Source organism: Lepidothrix coronata, unplaced genomic scaffold (assembly GCF_001604755.1).
Source record: "Lepidothrix coronata isolate B3197 unplaced genomic scaffold, Lepidothrix_coronata-1.0 Scaffold116, whole genome shotgun sequence".
Lineage (NCBI taxonomy): Eukaryota > Metazoa > Chordata > Aves > Passeriformes > Pipridae > Lepidothrix > Lepidothrix coronata.
The window spans coordinates 1,187,264-1,193,263 of record NW_016690296.1 but is presented as its reverse complement, the minus strand read 5'-3'; the positions used below and the strand labels follow the sequence as shown (position 1 = coordinate 1,193,263).

The 6,000-nt window shown below is 36.4% G+C and overlaps 1 long non-coding RNA gene across 1 annotated transcript in view; it reads left to right on the top strand.

The window, feature by feature from the left end:
• Positions 1-308: 308 nt before the first annotated feature.
• LOC108502315 overlaps positions 309-6,000 on the top strand; it is an 81,037-nt gene continuing 75,345 nt past the window's right edge. Inside the window, exons 1-2 of the long non-coding RNA XR_001876450.1 lie at positions 309-636; positions 4,271-4,385. This is a non-coding gene — a long non-coding RNA (uncharacterized LOC108502315). The remainder of the gene's footprint in view (positions 637-4,270; positions 4,386-6,000) is intronic.

The following is a 6,000-nucleotide window of genomic DNA, read 5'->3' as shown; positions in this document are numbered from 1 at the left end:
CTGTTGAGCCAGTAAATTTATTCAAAAGAAACAAATATGTGTATGACAAGTGGGGCAACAAAAGCATTAACAGGCATTAATCCTAAGCCAGCTTTTTCTCCTTCATTTAAGATCAGATTTATTGGGTCTGTCTTGTTTTCAGGTTGGTTTCCATTAGTATGGAATGCGGGTTATGTGACAGAGCCCTCCCTCCAGGATTTGTGTTTCTATTGTAGGCATTGCTTCCTTCACGCCCGCGTTTATTGCGTTAAATTATATTTTATGTGTCTGTAATAACAGAGAATGTGGGCTATAATGTGACCCTTCTTTCTGTATTACAGCACATCAAACACCACTGTCTGCACAGGATGCACAAACACAGTGGATTGGCATTTATTTCAGCGTGGATTTGTGGAACTTGGGGATACATTCTTTGGAACAGTGTTGCTGAGATGCTGTGATCTGGTATGGGCTAGGATGTCATAAAGCTTTGTCACAGAAGGGGTATTGATTTATCCTTTAGATTTGTGCTTAATATACACATGCAGATCCATTTTGGAGGCTGTAAAGTAGTTTGAGCAGAGAAGGCACAAAGCCACAGTCAGGTCAAGGCAGCGCTTCAAATCAAACCAGACTGGATATTCTCCATCAAATATGGTGTGTGCTCACACTTCTTAAACTTGGGACAGAAATTCTCTTGTTATTTGTAAGATTTGTAAGAGATATTCTACATAAAAAATAGAATTGCAGCCAAACTCAGGACAGCAAACTGGAGAAAGCAAAGCTGGTAGCTCCCATTCATAGGTAACTCACTGTATTTCAGAGGATGCACATGCTCCTCTTATCCGTGTAGGGAGGGAAAAATAAAAGTTGATGTTCGGTTCAGAACAATGCTAGATCTTTAAATTGTTCCAAGCCATGAATCACATCTGCTGCAGTGTTCCCTGCAGCATTGCAGAGAATGGACTGCAGAAATACTCTGTGGCTGTTGGAAGAGGTTGCTAAAGCAAACAACAGTATGACCACTGGGATCAATTTTTACAATGCACAGGGATATTCAATAAGTCATTAACAAGATTAATGAACTCTAATAAAAAATGCAAGCTCCTATGTCACATTTTACTCAGCTCACTGTAGCTTAAAATTGCATTTTATGATTTTATTAGACATATTACTTAATTTTTCTCAAACTGGTTTTTTTATTTAGGTTAAAACATATTAAATAGATTTTTTTTTTCCACAGAGAAATAGTTTGTTTTTTTTTTTAGAAAAGACTTTATATAGTAAAATACCTTTATAACATAAAGAGATGTGTGATCAATAGACTCAGTCTTAAATTGTAGCCCATGAGAAGATGTCACTCTAAAAGGACATCCATAGGAACATAGCTCAGTGTGCTCCAGTATGGAGCACACCAGCTTTCCACTGAAGGCAAACCTGTGTGATAAGACCTTCAGTACAAGTTGTCTGGGTGATGTTATATGACATGGAGAAGTATATTTGCTTCTCTCGGTAACAGCTATGAGATTCTAAATTAATGAATGAGAAGTGACTCACCAGGAATCAATAACAGAATACCAGAAGCCAGTTCTTCTTTGCCAGTGATTAAGAGTGAAAAAGGCTTACTAAACATCCTCTTGCATTTGTTTTCTCTCTGACCTTATTACTTCTCATCTGATCCATTTTTGGGCATGTTTTGTCTGGTCTGAATAATTCAAGTTTTGTGCAGCATCTGAGAAGCTGCCTGTCTTTCATGTCCTGCTGCTTAGTGCTCTTCCACAGTGAAATTTCTCCTAAGGATTTATTGTAGCCCTACTCCTTTGTAGTATGATGTCTCTGAAGACTGTCATTCTTTCAAAAAAACCCAAAAAACTCAGGAAGCTGAAGAACTCCAGGTAGGAGTAAGAAAAGTTAAGTGGAGATAGCGGCCAGTCTTTCAAAATGTAGTTTTCAATGAGTCAGTGGCCTGGGAGTTTGTGCTGCATCCTTGTGTGCTCCACCATGATTCTTCTGAGCAAACTTGACGTAGAGAAAGTGCCCTGTGTCAAAAATTTCTCCTGTTGTGCAAGTTTTACTTAACAGCTACCTTGAGTCTTCTTTTATACAGCTTTGCTCTGGAGACCAGATCCAAGATAGAGTGTTTTTGTGATTTAAAAGTTAATTTAAAGGACATATATGGTGTTGCAGCATGCAGGAACAAAGCTTATTTTTGATTCATTGAAGTCTTAGTTCCTGGATTGATTGGTTTAATAACATTTCTTAATAAAGTAAACCGAATGCATCTTATTCCTATGGGCTCGTGGGATGGAAAGTAGGAAGTTTCAGTCTCTTTATAACTTGTTAGCTTTGACTTCACAAAGGATATTAGAGTGTTATGCTCTGCAATTATTGTTTATACACCCAGGCCTTGCTTGAAAAGACATCTCCATTACACTGGAAAATGCATATATTTACAGGATGTAAGTGAGCTCTCAAGTTTAGCTCTCAAGTATCATCTGGGTACGTATTTGAATGATCCATTTACAGCAGTTCTTTTGTACTTGCAGTGTTTTGTCTCTGGGATTGCTGGTCCTGAGGCAGTACTTGAGGAAAGCAATCTTACTGGGAGGAGAAGATTAATAGCACACTTCAGCGGGCTCCTCAGTTATGAGTCAAGTTAAATGTTTGCTTCTTAGTAAAATCTCACCCCCCAAAAATTTCTTTTCAGCAAATGCTTATATTCTTCGTCTGAATTCCATTCCACTGTTTTGCCTTATGTGGGACAAGGGAGACTGGCTGCAATGATTTAAATATTGTGATAAGCCATCTGGGAAAGTACTGACTTGTACCAAGTGATAACTTATTGTATTCTTCTCAGAAAATATCTAGGAAAGCTTCCATTTTATGGTTTATGGGAAGGCCTTTAAGAGGTGATAAATGTGGGCAGTGACCTTCAAAAATTACAGCTGGTTTTGGAACTTAAAACTCCTTCATTTTCAGCAGAACACATGCTTCCAAATGTGATGAGCTGCTGAAAATCTCTTATCCACTTGAAATATGGGCATGAGAGAAACATATATTTCATCTTACTGAGGAACAAGTTCCTCCTTTAAAAAACCAAAAATCATTAGACAGCATTTGTTAAGTTTAAAGGGACAGTTGTTTCTCAATTTCTGGAATTCACATTTGTATAATTTTTTTTGTGTATCAGAGGCTGAATGGAGAGGGAAAAACCCATAAAATTTGTGACTCAATATACTTCTTTAAAACTTTTCTATGCAGATATATTAAATTCTCTCATTACAAGATTCAGGAAAATTTATTTCATATTGTACTGAGAAGGAATGAAGGTAAAATGTAAACAGGATAACATATAGTTTTGGTTGATTCTTAATATGATCTTATGTATTCAGGAAGAAAAGATTCTGTTGTTTATGAACAAAATTGTTCTCCAGTGGTGCTATGGTTTGAGAACAGAAATCGTTCAGAGTTTTTTGTAATTTAGAGAAGGAGAATTTAGGACTCCCTTTCTTGAAATCCTCTAGAAGGCCTTTGGAGAATTCAGAGAACAGCTAAAATGCAAGATTTCAAAATACAGAAACAAAGAATTGAACAGAAAAGTAGAAAGCAGAATGAAAATCCAAGTTGAAAGTGATGCAAAAAACCCTTCGTGTTCTTGTTGTTTGAGGTCAAGCCCATTGGATGTCTTGTTTTGCAGAAATTTCCCAAAGAACAGTTTGTTTCTATCAAAATCTGTCTCCAAATAACAGTTAGAATCTATGAAGAATAGAAAAACTTGTGAGTAGAAATCACCTTGCATTTAGCTTTAGCTTGATCAGCTTTATATCTAAAAAGGCTTGGAACCTTTTAATATAGAAATAATGTTCCTTCCCCCTTCCTTCTTCCCTGATTTAGGCACGTGATGTCTCCCCTCTGCCAGCCTGACAAACCTTGGAGAGGAGATGATCACTTTGCCTCCAGGTGTTGCCTTCTCATTCCTCCTGTGCAAAAAGCTGAATACACGGGGGCAGAACAGCAGTGTAATGCTGAGAGCCTCAGGAGGAGGGTTGTTTTGCTTGGAATTTATTCACCAGAAAGGTCAACTCCAGACACAACATCTGCTTTCCACTGCGATTCTGATTTCACTACATAATTTGGTATGCTGCTGAAGTTTTCAGGGGATAAAAAAAAAAAAAAAAAAAGAGATTAATTAGTTCTTTCAGGAGACTTTCAGAAATATTCTGAAATGCTGTTACCATTATGGGCACATTATAAAATTGTTCCAGATGAGATTGAGTTTGGTGTCTTACAGGAAGAAGCTTGGACAAGGTGAGAAAACAGCTAGCTGGAAGGAGAACCATTATGGAATAGGACATTTACAGTTATTAAGTTGGAGAATAAATCCTTCAGTAAGAGAAGGATACAAAGTGAGTTTATAGCCTAAAAATGTGTTAGTTAATATTTATGATGTGCATCCATCTTTCTCTGTTTTTTGGCTGTGTGCTTGATATTGGCTGGTCTAGTATCAAGTGCAAATGATAATATCAAACAAAGTGATTAATGTCTGTTTGAGACAATTGGAAGGTTATTTTCAGCTTTTACGAGGCTGGTTTATGTACAGCATATAAGCACAGTACATGAGGTACTCTGCTAACAACACAGATAGGTGTTTTATTGATCTCCTCCTGTTCCACTTCACTAAATGTGCCCATTTTCAGCACCAGGATAATCAAGCAAACGTTTAGTGTTAGGAGTGCATGTAACTACCTGCAGAAGCGAGGTCTGGTGAATTCAGAGAAATTCTAAAACTTTCGGGAAAGAGAGGAAGAACAGGGGAAAAAAAACCCCACTTCTGAGGTAGTGAGGTTAAAATGATTTAAAGCAAACTGGAGGCCTAAAAATAGGAGCTGTCTTTTAAAATGGCAAATGCGAATCGTGCTCTGAAATTAAAAGACAGGTTTTGAAATGAGTGTTGTATGTTCCAAGCCATATATATGCTCTTGAAAATGCTCACCCAAACCGACAGATTTTATGTGATGCAAAAATAAAGCAAGAGGAGAGAATTATTGAGTAGAATGGTGAGAAATGAAGGGCTTGTGTCTCTATACATTTTCTACACATTTTTCTACTGGGAAAAAAGTGCTTTCTGTATAAAAATATAACTACTTGGTAAATATTGAAAAACCATAAATGTTCGAGGTGGCTGGAGATGCAAAAAACGGTGATTAATATCCGATTAATTATTAAATAACAACTTTAGTAATATATTTTCCCTGTAGACACAGTTGGTATAACACATATTAAGATAATTGAACGGAGCGTGTCTATGTACAAGAATATACATATTATCCAAATGGATTCAATTAAATCCATATCAACAGTCAGTGCCTCAAAAATTAGGAAATAGTTGATATTAGCAGTTTGAGGGCATATTTAATTTATCCCCATTTGGATTTTGGTAATACTAATTTATTCTGTAGAAAATATCATAAGTGCACAGTAATTTTACAGTAAGTTGAAATGTACAAAGGCAAATGAAACTAATTAAATGAGCAAAAGAGTAAAACAAAAGGCAATGATGAAGACTTTGCTCAGGAAGTGGCCTCGTTCTAGTATCTCATGATCAACTGCTAGATTCTGTATTTATATTTTTCTTAGCAATCCCGAGAAAAAAGCAAAGGGAATATTAATTAAATTATTAATTAAATTCAGAGTTCATACTGCATTGTGAAGAACTATGATAACAGTGCGAAGAGAAATAAATCCATTAAATGAGACTCAATGAAACTAACAATACTGAAGTGAAATGCATTGTAATCCATGATTTTCCTTATTATTATCACATCATGGAAACCACTTATGTAAATGTGCCTGATGTATCTGATCAGCAGACAACATAACAGTTCCTGGGAAGCATTTTTACCCCCTTTTTACAGAAGGAGTGCTTAAGACATGGAGATACAAAGTTATTAGCCTTTGTTGGATTACTGCAGGAGGAATTTCTTAGTAGTGTGCATGTTTTGATAAGAATAAGCCAAATTT